The sequence below is a fragment of the Narcine bancroftii genome, chromosome 4 (assembly GCF_036971445.1).
Source record: "Narcine bancroftii isolate sNarBan1 chromosome 4, sNarBan1.hap1, whole genome shotgun sequence".
Taxonomy (NCBI): Eukaryota; Metazoa; Chordata; class Chondrichthyes; order Torpediniformes; family Narcinidae; genus Narcine; species Narcine bancroftii.
This window is the reverse complement of record NC_091472.1, coordinates 283,846,949-283,861,098: the sequence shown is the minus strand read 5'-3', so window position 1 is coordinate 283,861,098 and position 14,150 is coordinate 283,846,949. Positions and strand designations below refer to the sequence as shown.

At 41.2% G+C, this 14,150-nt stretch overlaps 1 protein-coding gene across 1 annotated transcript in view; it reads right to left on the bottom strand.

Moving 5' to 3' along the window:
* LOC138762464 (inactive dipeptidyl peptidase 10-like) overlaps positions 1 to 14,150 on the bottom strand; it is a 497,046-nt gene that overhangs the window by 158,725 nt on the left and 324,171 nt on the right. The window lies entirely within an intron of this gene.

The following is a 14,150-nucleotide window of genomic DNA, read 5'->3' as shown; positions in this document are numbered from 1 at the left end:
ATTGCGTTTAAACAACATTCATGGAACATAGAAACGTAGAAGATAGGAGCAGGAGTAGGTCATTCGGCCCTTCAAGCCTGCTCCGCTATTCAATGGGATCATGACTGATCTTAAAGTTCAGTGCCCTGTCCCCGCCTTCTCTCCGCAACCCCTAATTCCCTTATACTGAAGAAATATATCTAATTCCCTCTTAAATATATTCAATGAACCTGCCTCTACTGCCCTCTGTGGCAATGAATTCCACAGATTCACCACCCTCTGGGTCAAGAAACTCCTCCTCATCTCGGACCTAAATGGTTTTCCTATTATCCTTGAACCATGGCCCTGGGTTCTGGATTCCCCCACCATTGAAAACATCCCTCCCGCATCCATTCTGTCCAGTCCTGCCAGAATTTTATATGTCTCTATGAGATTCCCCTCTCAATCTTCTAAACTCCAGCGAGTACAATCCCAAATTGCGCAATCTTTCCTCATAAGTTATTCCTGCCATTCCAGGTATCAGCCTGGTGAATCGCCTTTGCACTCCCTCCATTGCAAGAACATCCTTCCTCAGATAAGGCGACCAAAACTGCACACAATACTCCAGGTGGGGTCTCACCAAGGCTCTGTACAGCTGCAGTAAGGTATCCTTATTCCTATACTCAAACCCTCTTTGATATGAAGGCCAACATACCATTTGCCTTTTTTAACCGCCTGCTGTACCTGCATGCTTGCCTTCAGTGACTGGTGCACAAGAACCCCTAGGTCTCTCTGCACTTCCCTATCTCCCAATCTATTGCCATTCAAATAGTAATCTGCCCTCCGGTTTGTATTACCAAAGTGGATAACCTCACATTTATCTGCCCAGTATCTGCCCAGTCCCCCAATTTATCCAAATCACACTGGAGCTTCCTGACCCCCTCTTCAGTGCACACAACCCTTCCTAGCTTAGTGTCATCTGCAAATTTGGAGATATTACATCCAATCCCCTCATCTAGATCATTAATGTAAATTGTGAACAGCTGGGGTCCCAGTACAGATCCCTGTGGCACCCCACTGGTCACCACCTGCCACTCAGAAAATGAGCCGTTTATCCCAACTCTCTGTCTTCTATCTGCCAGCCAGTTCTCAATCCACATCAATACCTTGCCCCCAATCCCATGAGCCTTGATTTTGCATGCCAGTCGTTTATGTGGGACCTTATCGAAGGCCTTTTGGAAGTCCAGGTACACCACATCCACTGGCTCTCCCCCATCTATTTTACCTGTCACTATCTCAAAGAATTCCAATAGATTTGTCAAGCCCTATTTACCTTTTGTAAATCCATGTTGACTCTGTCCGATCCCTTCTCTGCTAGTCATATGCTCTGCTATTACATCCTTAATAATGGATTCCATCATTTTGCCCACTACTGATGTAAGGCTCACCGGCCTATAATTCCCCATTTTTTCTCTACCCCCCTTTTTAAATGGTGGGGTAACATTAGCTATCCTCCAATCCATGGGTACTGATCCTGAGTCTATCGAGTTCGGGAAAATAATTCTTAAAGCATCTGCTATCTGAATGTCCACTTCCTGAAGTACCCTAGGATGTGGACTATCAGGCCCTTGGGATTTATTGGCCTTCAATCCCTTCAATTTCTCCAAGACCATGTCCTTAGAGATACTGATTTCTTTCAGCTCCTCCCTTGCATTAGTCTCTATGTTTCAAAACATCCTTGGTAGGTTATTTGTATCCTCTCTTGTGAAAACAGAACTAAAGTAAGAATTTAATTGGTCTGCCATTTCCTTATTCCCCATTATATATTCCCCTGATTCTGACTGCAAGGGACTTACTCTGGATTTGCAGTTAGATTTTATGTTTGCTGCAAGCTTACTTTCGTAATTTATTTTTGCCCTCTTGATTAATCCCTTTGTCCTCCTTTGCTGCATCTTGAACTGTTCCCAGTCTTCGGATTTGGTACATATTTTGGCCAATTGATATTCTCTCTCTTTGGACCTAATGCTGTCTCTAATTCCCCTTGTTATCCATGGTTGAGTCACCTTTTTTGGTTTATTTTTATGCCAAACCGGTATAAACAATTTCTGCTATTCTTCCATTAGATCTGTGAATGCTTTCCATTGTCTATCCACTGTCAACTCCACCATAAACACCATCCAATCAATCTTACTCAACTCCCGTCTCATACCATCATAATTCCCTTTATTTAAATTCAGGACCTTAGTGTCGGTTTTAATTTCATCACTCTCCATGTCGAGTGAGAATTCGATCATATTGTGATCGCTCCTACCCAAAGGGCCTCGTACAACAAGATTGCTGATTAGCCCCTTTTCATTGCATAATACCCAGTCTAAAATGGCCTGCTCCCAAGTTGGTTCCTTGACATATTGGTCTAGATAAACGTCCCGTAAACATTCAAGGAATTCCTCCTCCTCAGTATTTTTACTAATTTGGCTAGTCCAATCTACATGCAAATTAAAGTCTCCCATGATGACAGCTGTTCCGTTATTGCACACTTCTCTAATTTCTCTTTTTATGCCTTCCCTCACCTCTACACTACTATTTGGAGGCCTATATACCACCCCCACTAACGTTTTCAACATTTGGACACTGTGTAACAACCTTGTATAATATTTTTACACCCATCCATGAAAATATGTTGATAACAACAGGACAGTTACACATGGTTCCTGCAGAAATCTAAGTTTAAAGGCTATTGCCGTAATAAAAGGGACAATGAACCCTGTGATTGGAAGATAATGAATGAACAAAAATGGCGGCGCTGCATGAACTGCTGCAACAGCAGTACTGCTTCTGGTGTGGACCCAGGAGAGAGGAGACACCTCACTGCTCCAAAGGGTTCAACAGCTCAGTTCTAATGCTGGTAGCTCCTTAAATGGCCTGTTTGAGGAGCCAACAGTGCTTAGAAATTAAAATCCTGCAACCATGGATCTTTAATCAGGATGGCGGTGTCTGTGCTTGGTTTGTACACTCCGAGGAGCAGCGGACCACCGCAGAAACCAGAACACCAGGAGAACACACCCTGTTGAAGAGCAGAAGCAGAGGAGATAACCCTACAGCAAGAGGCCCTCCCGAGGCACTCCACACCATACGGTCACTCTTGTGGACGGCTTCCAATCAAACCCCTCATGAACACCTTTTCTCCTTTCCGAGGAAATCGTGACTGGCATCTTCCTGCCAGTGTGGCTGACGTCTCTGCGATCAGTACTCCTCTGCAAACACATGAGGAGCCACAAATCTACCCCCTGGACAAGCAGGTGCACCTCCCCCATTCTAACCCAAATTACGCCTACGTCAGATATCTCAATGGATGTAAGAATACCGTCATTACCAGGGACCTCGCACAAGCAGGGGTCTAGTCCTCATACCTTGGGTACCCCTGGCCCATCCAGGATCCTCTGGGAGGTGACACCCTCTCTCCACCACTCCAGAGAGCCCCACTTCCCATGAAAGTGTAAGCCCCACACTTACACCCGCTCTCTGCCAGACACCATCCTGCCCACACCACTGGCCGCCCTGGACCCAGCCAACCCTCAGGCAGCCCAAAACCTACCGATCATTGACCAGGAGCCTGTTCTGCAACGGTCCCAGAGGCACAGACAACTGTCAGACTGCCTCAATTTGTAGATACTACTCGGCACCAAGGACACTGCAACCACCTCCCCCCCCCCGCACCAACAAGGACTCATTTTAAAAAGAGGGTGAATGTGGTGATACAATCACTACACTGGCCACACTCCTACCAGCCTACTGCAGGGGGCAACCACTGTACCTTCAGGTAGGCAACCTGGGAGGCTGGCCCAACCTGCTGGCTGTCAATCACCGGCCCAATATAAAGACTCGAGCCGCCCCCTTCGAAAGACAGTTCAGTTGTGGAGCCAGCAAGATAATAAGACTGGTGTATATAGTTTAAGCTAATTAAAGCTTATTGTACAATCTTTGCATCAGAATCATTACACAGCAAGGCTCACAAAAGAAAAAGTTTGAAAACCACTGTTTTAATTTTCCCTAATTAACTTGTTAAGTGCACAGTTTCATAACTCCAAAGAAAATGGACCAATGACAATTTTTCTCAAGCAAAATATTTCAGTAACAATTGGATCTAGAGCAGTGATTCTCAATCTTTTTTTTCACTCACATCTTCTTCTTCTTTGGCTTGGCTTTGCGGACGAAGATTTATGGAGGGGGTAAAAGTCCACGTCAGCTGCAGGCTCGTTTGTGGCTGACAAGTCCGATGCGGGACAGGCAGACACGGTTGCAGCGGCTGCAGGGGAAAATTGGTTGGTTGGGGTTGGGTGTTGGGTTTTTCCTCCTTTGCCTTTTGTCAGTGAGGTGGGCTCTGCGGTCTTCTTCAAAGGAGGTTGCTGCCCGCCAAACTGTGAGGCGCCAAGATGCACGGTTTGAGGCGTTATCAGCCCACTGGCGGTGGTCAATGTGGCAGGCACCAAGAGATTTCTTTAGGCAGTCCTTGTACCTCTTCTTTGGTGCACCTCTGTCACGGTGGCCAGTGGAGAGCTCGCCATATAACACGATCTTGGGAAGGCGATGGTCCTCCATTCTGGAGATGTGACCCACCCAGCGCAGCTGGATCTTCAGCAGCGTGGACTCGATGCTGTCGACCTCTGCCATCGCGAGTACTTCGACGTTAGGGATGAAAGCGCTCCAATGGATGTTGAGGATGGAGCGGAGACAACGCTGGTGGAAGCGTTCTAGGAGCCGTAGGTGATGCCGGTAGAGGACCCATGATTCGGAGCCGAACAGGAGTGTGGGTATGACAACGGCTCTGTGTACGCTTATCTTTGTGAGGTTTTTCAGTTGGTTGTTTTTCCAGACTCTTTTGTGTAGTCTTCCAAAGGCGCTATTTTCCTTGGCGAGTCTGTTGTCTATCTCATTGTTGATCCTTGCATCTGATGAAATGGTGCAGCCGAGATAGGTAAATTCACATACCACCTTAAGAAATCCCTTACTAATCACAGAACACTGATGGCATAGGGATTACTTAAAGTAGTATGTGAGTGGAAAGAAAATGTTTGAATACCACTGCTCTACAGGATGGTGACCACAGTGGTGGATCAGTGAGGGGCTCAGTGGCTGAGGGACCCATACAGGTTGCAGGTGACTTGTGGTCGAGGACTCACACGGGCAGCGGGCTACTGGAGACTGGCTCACGGGAACCGCATTGGATCCGGGATTCAAGATGTTGTTGAGGGCAAGACGGGCTCCTGAAGAGCCTCAGGCACTGAAGGCTTCCTGATGGTGTTGGAGGTTTGGATCTGGAGATCGGCTTACCGATGGATCAAATAGGAGACCGTACGGCTGCAGAGGCTATGGGAGCACTGGAGGCGAATCCATGGACACTCAGTGAATATGCTGTTTTGCTTCTCTATTTCTTGCACTGTTAGGGACACATGGTGACTCTGGGACACATTTTTTTTACTGCAATACATGGCTTACTTGTCATGACATTAAAACTAGTTATATGCCTATTTTCTTAAAATACCTATGACAGTAGCTTGGTTTATTGGGTTGAAGCAATTCCAAATGCAAAAATAACAGAAACATGGTTCCTGAGATTGATTATGAGTTTGATATTTCAGCGGCCTATTAAAACCACTATATGAAAAGCATCGATAACTAAGGTCAATCAGCTAGATTATAAGAAAGGCTTTGGCTTTGCAAATGTGGTTCATTACATTAAGTGGGATGAATATGTATGAACTATCAACACTACTGATGACCAGAATAAGGCAAAAGTTTCAATTTTCTAATAATTCAAAATTATTATTTATTCATCCAATTTAAATAGACTGACCAAATGTGGCTTTGACTTTCCTATTAAGGAAATATAGACTATTTAATGGAGTATTGAAATAAAGAATACATTTATGAATGAGAATAACTGAATATTGAGCTTGAGATAAAATACTATTTTATCATAAGTAGTATGACATTACTTTGGATAATCTTCAGAGAGTTGAAAAGAATATGAGGAAATCATATATAAGGCCAGAAACCTCTGAAAGGTTTGGACAGATTAGATGCAAGAAGGATGTTCTGAATGTCTGGAGTGTTCAGAACCAGGATTAGAGTCCAAGGATATCAGAGAGCTTGTATCATTGGAACAGATTCTTCAGGCATCGTGTCTGCACCAATCATGATGCCTACTGCAAACTAATCCTACCTGCCTGCACATTGTCCTTATTCTTCTATTCCCTGCTTATTTTTGTGTTCATCGAAAGGGCTTTCAAATGTTGCTATCTTATTTGCTTCTCCCACCTTGAGGCACCCACCACTCTTTGTGTAAAACAACTAGCGTCACTAACTTCCTTTGACCTTTCCCCATTCACTAAGGTTTTATATGACTATATAAAACAATATGACTTGCTAACTTTTGTACTCAAGTTTCAAGATTCAATTTATTGTCACTTAATAAAACAGTGTCATATTACACAAATTTGTTTTTGCCTGCTGTAAGGCAGACAGATTCGCCATCAGCAGAAATTGTCTCTTACAGTCAGAGGAAGAAAAGCAAAAGAGAGTTCTCCCCATAGTCACCGAGTGTCTGTGGATTTGCCTCCAGCGCTCTGCAGCCTCTACAGCCACACTGCTTCCTTTATATTCCTCCAGGACCATAGCAGATTCCAACTTCCTAATCCATACATAAACTTCCTTTTTTTTTCCCTTTTGACTAAACATACAGTATCTATTGGATTTAAGGTTCCAAAATCTTGTCATTTTTTTACATTCTCACAGGAACGTGCTGGTCCTTCACTCTATACAACTGGGCTTTAAAAGACTCCCACATATCAGATATGAATTTATCTTCTCAATCAAGTTTTTTCAGTTTTTGCCAATCATTGTGGTGATTTGCCTCATCCCTTCGCTCTAATTTAGCAGTTTCATCTGAAAACTAATCGTATCCATCATCGTCTTAAATTATGGCAATTATGGCCACTGTTCCGAAAATGTTCTCCCGTTAAAACTTTGATCATCTGGTCTGTTTTAGTCCTCAATATTAAAGCATAGAACATTACAGCACAGTACCAGCCCTTTGGCCCACAAAGTGGTGCCAACCTATATACACCTCAAAAAAGAAACCCTCCCTACCTCATAACCTTCAATTTTTTTTCATCCATCTGCCATCCCATCTCTAGTTGTTTCAAGAAAGCCTCTCAGTTTCTGTTAAAGAAATCTCAGAACTGAGATAAGGACAAACTTTATTTTCCCCAGGGAATTGTGAACTTGTGGAATTATCTGCCTCAGAAAGTACTTGAAGCCAAATCATTAAATAAAATAACTTGATTCTTTTTTTAAGGATTTAATGGAGAGGGTGGGACAAGTTAATGAATCTGGATAATCAGTTACAATCATATTGTCTGGAGGAGAAGCTACAAGGTGGAATGGCTTACTTCTACTTCTATTTTGTAATGTTCTTGTCCGTGTTTCTGTAAACTAAATATTTAATATTAATTGTGAATCTGCACCTCATCACTTATGCACTGACATATTTGTATCGACATGGATGCACAGGATTTGGAACAATAGTTTCTCAGCAATCCTATTTTCTTTTCTAGTGATGTTTATATACAGTTAGGATTTTCCAGCATAGGTAGCTTATTTTATTATGATATAAATTATTCAAATTGATTGGAAGTCCATTGTCAACAAAGAGTCAATGATTTTTGGGGGAAACGCTAACTGGAACACTGTTTTAACTTCAAGCAATGATCTTTCATGTTTAAAAGTTCACAGGGATTTACAACAATTTCCAACCTTTTCCATCATGCAGGCTGTAACAAAGCACCTGCTGAGTGAGGCTGTACAGGTTCTGCTGTCATGACAAACACTTTCACTGAAAGGGCATAGATAAGGGCTGCAATTTACAGCTCTAACACTTGCTCACATTCACTACTCTGAAGTTAGCTTGAGGATTTCACATTGCTCATTACTGTGCAATGGTCCATTTTCACACCAAAATGTGGGTGTGTGAGGTTGTCATATTTCGGGGACTTTAAAATGTGCTAGAGATATCTCTGCAGACAGCACTTCATCCAACCCTCTTGCCATCCTATTTAAATTACTGCATTGTTTTCCATAAACACACAAACGCTTCGTCCTATAGTTCAGGCAACAGTGCCTGACAAGGAAGTAACAGGCCACTTCTATGTTTTACGGGAAGTGCCTATACATGGGAACTATACATTTTCTCCTGCTACTGAAGAGTTGGGGAAGCTGAGAGTTGATACTGCCAACACCACATGACTTGGAAGCAGAAGGTGTGTATTTTGAAGGGAAAAAGAACCCAGTCCCTCCTGTATTGGTCTTGATAATAAAAGTTAACTCAGCTGACATTTGAAGACATCCATTATTTTCCTGAGTTACAGGAAGATTTAAATCATTGGGTGAAGTTTCTTTCATTTGTATTGTTATTAAAGTGTTCTCCATGCTTCACTTAATAAGGACATATTTGGAGATTAATGTTGTGCATGAATGGTACAAGACATTTAATTAAAGATTTGATCATTTAGATTCTGGCTGATCCCACTGGGAGAATGAATGATTTTTGTGTTTACGCTCTGCCTCCTTGTGGTACTTGTCTCCTTTTGTTTGTGGCCGCATTTCTTTCTCTCACCATTCCAGTCATGCACGGCTTAGGAGTGAAGGATAATGTAGCATACAGCAGAAAACAATAATCAGTGAAGTATTAGCAAGGCTATATCACACTACTTCACCAATAGATCCCAGGGGGCTAAAGGACTGTTCAATTGTGATCCTGGTTAGATTGCATTGTACCTGTTCTCTGCTCTTGAAACTGTGGATGATGCAGTGGATTCAAGATGTGGGTCTGGTTCTCGAAATGTAAATTTTGTGATTTTTAGTTTATCAATGACATTGGCAAAATTGACTGCTATAGGTGAAGCAAACACAATTAAGGTATTGAAATGAACCTTCACAGGCACGACCGTGTTCTCATGGTTGCAGATTAGCTGGAATTTTTATTCATTTACTGAAGATAAATTGGGAATAGGAACGTGATTCATTTAAGAATGCCAACAATTATATTCTACACTTATGGAATGTTGGCATGTACAATGTGCTGCTGACATTTAAGACAGAAGACTAGCTGATTTACAGAGAGTTCTGAGCAAAAAAATTCAACACTGCTATTGGTTTTACAACACTTAACCACATTAACTCTGACCTTTAGAAATTATAATTCTTGCTCATCTCTAACTGATCTGGTTAAGAAATCCAGGGCTTGGGCTAAATTTTCAGGTGCAATCTCATGTGTGTGCACATGAGATTCTTTCGTCGATCTTCCTTTGTGTGTAGTGCATAAAAAGAGGTGTTTCCTGAGACTCAGGTCATCCCCTCATTCACAGAAAAAAAGCAGAAAATGTTAGTAACTCTATCAGTCTGTCAGGCAGCATCTGAAACATTAACACTGTTTCTTTTTCCACAAATGCTGCCCGCCTGACCAGCCATGTCCTTTCACTCGTTCTTGTTTCAGATTTATAACGTTTGCAGTTTTCTTTCTATTTTCACACGTAAAAGTACAATGGCTTTAACTAATGTCAACATGGCTCCAAGGAGTTGCCTCCACTTTTGTTGTCCAAATAGACTGATATCATTGATGCAGTTTCCAGAAACCTTTCGACAAAGGATATCTTATAACATTAAGTAAAATCTTTAACAATATTTTCCTCAATGCTACGCCAGAGCCTGTTCAGGCCAGCTGGGTCTTTATATCTTTTGAATAAAGGATCTCCAAGTTAAGATCCAAAAGCCAGTTTTTTCTAATTCTGTTAGCTGATCAACTTTGATATAGCTTGTCTCATAAGGCACTGGGTGCAGCCATATTTGTCCCATTTTCACAAAATAAAACTTGAGCAGTGATTGATGGGTATTCACATGATTTTTTTTTCTCTCTCCATTATGCAAGTCTGACCATACTGTTCCAAAAGGTCATAAGAATTTGGAGCAGAATTATACTATTCAGTCTAATCCTGCTCCAAATCATGGCTGATACATTTTTTCTTTCACCCCATTTTCCTGCCTTCTTCCCATAACCTTTAATGCCCTTATGAATCAAGAAACTATGAACCTTTGCTTTAAATAACCCTAATGCCTTGGCCTTCACAGCCATTTATGGCAATGAATCCCAGAGATTAACCATCCTCTGAAAAAATGTCTCCACATCTCTATTCTAAAGGGTCATCCTTTTATCCTGAGGCTGTGTACTCTGATCCTAGACTCCCCCACACACTAGAAAGATCTTCTCTACCTTCAGTATTTCAATATTCAGAATGTTTCAATAAGATTCACCCTCATCTTTCTAAACTCCAGTGAGTACAAAGAGCTATCAAAGAGCTCCTCATACGTTAAGCCTCTCATTCCTGGGATCATTCTCTGGACCCTCTCCAACTCCAGCACATCCTTCCTGAACTATAGGAAACATAACTGCTCACAATACACCAAATGTGATCTGACCAATGCCTTATAAAAACTCTGCCATACATCTTTGTTTTTTTTTAAATTCTTGTCCTCTCAAGATGAGTGCTTCCTCACTTCCAACTCAACCTGAAAGTTATCCTTTAAGGAATACTGCATTACAACTCCCAAGTTCTTTGGACCTGCTTAGTTTCTCCAGCACTTTTCCTGTTTAACTCCTTTGGACCTCTGCTGTCTGAATTCTCTCCCCATTTAAGATATAGTCTATGCCTTTATTCCTTCTACCAAAGTGCATGACTATAACATTCCATATGCTCTATTCCATCTGGTCATTCTAATTAACCATCCAATAACTCTGCAAACTCCCTGGTTTCACCACACTACCCACTCCTTCACCTATCTTCATGTAATCCACAAACTAGGCTACACAGCCGCTAATTCCATCATCAAAGTCATTTCCATACTGCATGAACAGTAGAGGCCCAACACCGACTTCTGCAGAACAAAACTAATCACCAACAACCAACCATAAAAGGTCTCCTTTATTCCCCCTGCTTGCCTTCTGCCAGTCAACCAATCTTCTATCCATGCTGGTACCTTTCCCAGAATATCATGGGCTCCTATCCTGCTTTGCAGCCTCATGTGTGGAACCTTGTCAAAAGCCTTGTGAAAATTCATGCTGGTAGTGGTCCTTTTTAAGGCCAAGGATTAGCAGTACGTTAGCAAATGTAATCACTTATTTGGATATCTGGCAGTGAAAATCTTAATTTACTCTCAGCTTTTTTCTGACCTCTTTGGCACTTATTCCTTTGCTTGTCCAGTAAACCCTAAAATAATTGCATTTCTTAGTATGTTTTCTTGATAGCCTTATCTTTAAATCAGTCATCGCAACTATAGAGAAATTAGAGTATTCTTATTTTCAAGTTAATTTTTGTGAGAATCAGTATTTGAATTTCCCCTTAACCTTTATGGGTAGTCTAATGGTGCACGTGGTCAACCTGCTAACTCATAGCTCTGGGTTCACTGCTGATCTAAACTTCTGCCTATTTTTCCCCATGATCAGCTAACACCACCCCCCTCCTCCCCCCCCCCCCCTCCCCACCACCTCCAAATCCCTCAGATGTGCTGGTTGGTAGAATAATTGGCCACTGTATATGTAGGTAAATGTGGTAGAATCCGCAAGAAGTTGATGGTAACAAGCATGGAATGAAATGGGATTTGTGTTAGTGGGTTCTTCTGTGCCGTGTTGGGCCTATTCCTGTACCTCATGGTTTACAGAACTGTGATGCTCTTGGTTAATGTATTTTAAATTACCGATTTCTTTGTTTTCATGCTGAGCTACAAATGTGATTTATTCTGGGAAGAAATGGAAGTTTCCAAGATGAAAATTAATTGGTACCATTATGATAAAAACAGTTTGAATGTGATGTTCTCTGGACCTATAAATACATTTCTTCATTGAGCAGCCTGTGCTATTAAAATTGCAATTCAAACAGAATTTTATAGAATTAGGGGGAACTAAATTGAACCACATTGTTATTATGATATGAACTAGTTTGACCAGAAGTAGGTTGCAAATAGATGGTGTTGCTTCTCATTCTTGTGACCAGCCACTACTCATATTATTTATTCTTTGGTGCATCTCAAGCAAGATAGTGCCAACTTATGAGGGCATACATTGTCTCTCTGGAACAAGGGCTAGAAGTCATTCCAGATATCTTTGTAGCTTGCTATAAGGGATAACAAAAATGGGTTACATCAGTCACCTAGGTTTTGTCGGCACTGATCATTTGTCAATGTATCATTTGCCAAAATTCTCTCTGACTGTGACTGGTATAAACATGGCACCTCCTACATTATATCTTCAACATTACCTTTGTGCTTTTTCCTTTGATAGAATAAGGGACTGATTGGGTAGTTGGGATTAGAGTTATTATTACAATCAAATCAGCCATAATCTTAATAAATGGAAGCCTCCTCTTATTTTTAATTAATTTGTTTGTACAATTTTGGCAGTTAGTATAAGAAGAATAAGAGAGTGATTATGATTACCTACTTCCAAGCCATTGAAAAAATCTATATCATTCAATGGATGCAAAATAATATTTCCCTAATGACTCAATTAACTAAGATGTGTCTTGGGGCACAATCAAGTTTCTGGCTTTGCCTTAAAATTGTGTTGGATCCATTGATTTCAAATGTTGTCCATATGCTATAACTGGCCTTGGTGCTTTATCTACTGATTTTAAAATCTTCGATACCTCTGCCTAATGGAAAAGTTACAACAGTGGATTTCAATCTGTCCCCCTAAACTTACATACCACCTTAAGTATTCCCTACGCCATCGGTGCTCTGAGATTAGTTAAGGATTGCTTAAGGTGGTATGTGAGTGGTAAAGGAAGGTTGAGAACCACTGCTCTAGACCCAATTGTTACTGAAATAATTTGCTTGAGAAAAATTACCATTGGCCCATTTCCTTTGGAGTTATGGTGCATAAAGAGTTAATTAGGTACGATTGAAAGAGTGGGTTTCAAACATTTTCTTACCACTCTTCAGTAGGAGGAGGGAGAAGAGAGAGTGCTGGGTGTGATAGGTCTTTTGGTATGTTGACTGACTTTCCTTGGCTGCAGGAGATGTAAATTGGGTCCATGGAGGAAAAGTTACAATTTCCCAGCATACAAAATTATCATGGAAATGGCCTCAAGTTCGCAGGTATACATAGTGGCATCCTGCATTGCTTACAGCAAAAATAAATAGCTCCCTCTGTGGTAATGCTCGTTGTATACTTGATACAGTGTAATGGCAAGGCTTGATATATTGGAGAGCTGTTTTGCACGTCACATAATAAAATCTTAAAATTATAAAGCCCCTAAAATGAGATATTTGTCTATTTGCATCAGAAAAAAATTATGATTTATTGTCACTCTCAGTGAATATTACTTTTAAACATGTGGTACTCTGCCTGGTGCTAATCCCCTCAATGGAAAAAGGGTTGTTCAATAACTCCTCATGTGGCCTTATTCCAAAGACAAGACACTGGAGTTGCTGCTGAGAGAGTGAAGGTGACTGAAAACAGAGTGCATTTTCCATCACCCTCTACATTGCGAAATTTAGCAGTTGGAATGTACACGACTTCATTAAGGAACATGATGCTAGATCTTATTCACCCTGCACATATTTTGGGAATGTTGGAAAACGACCTTTCTTTTCAGTGGGCACTCAGCATGGTTTTAACTGAAGAAAGGTACTGTTGACAAGCACAGTTTTCTCACTCCTAGGATGTAAAGGTCACTGAATAAGTTCTAATAAGGCAAAGTTTTGTGGCTGCAATTGATAAATATTGCAAATGACAACTCCTGGAAAAACAAACCAAGACTGCAATTGTTCCAATAATATAAACGTGAATCTTTCTCAGTAATGCTGATTTTTAAAGATTTTCATAATAACTTGAAGACATCAGTCATTGAAGTACTTGAAGTCCGTTGAGTTACTTCCCAATCTACTCTTGTGGGGAGATGTCAAGTGATGTCGAATATGGAAGAGGCTTTCAGGAAAAGTGAGATTGAGCTATATTTTCAGCCCATAGTCCTAATTAGGACCAATGGCTTTTAAGTAGGTAAGTTGCCAGAAGTTCAAGACTCCCACAAAAAGTGGAAGATCTGTTTTAAATTCAGATGTTAAATAATCCCAATACCCTG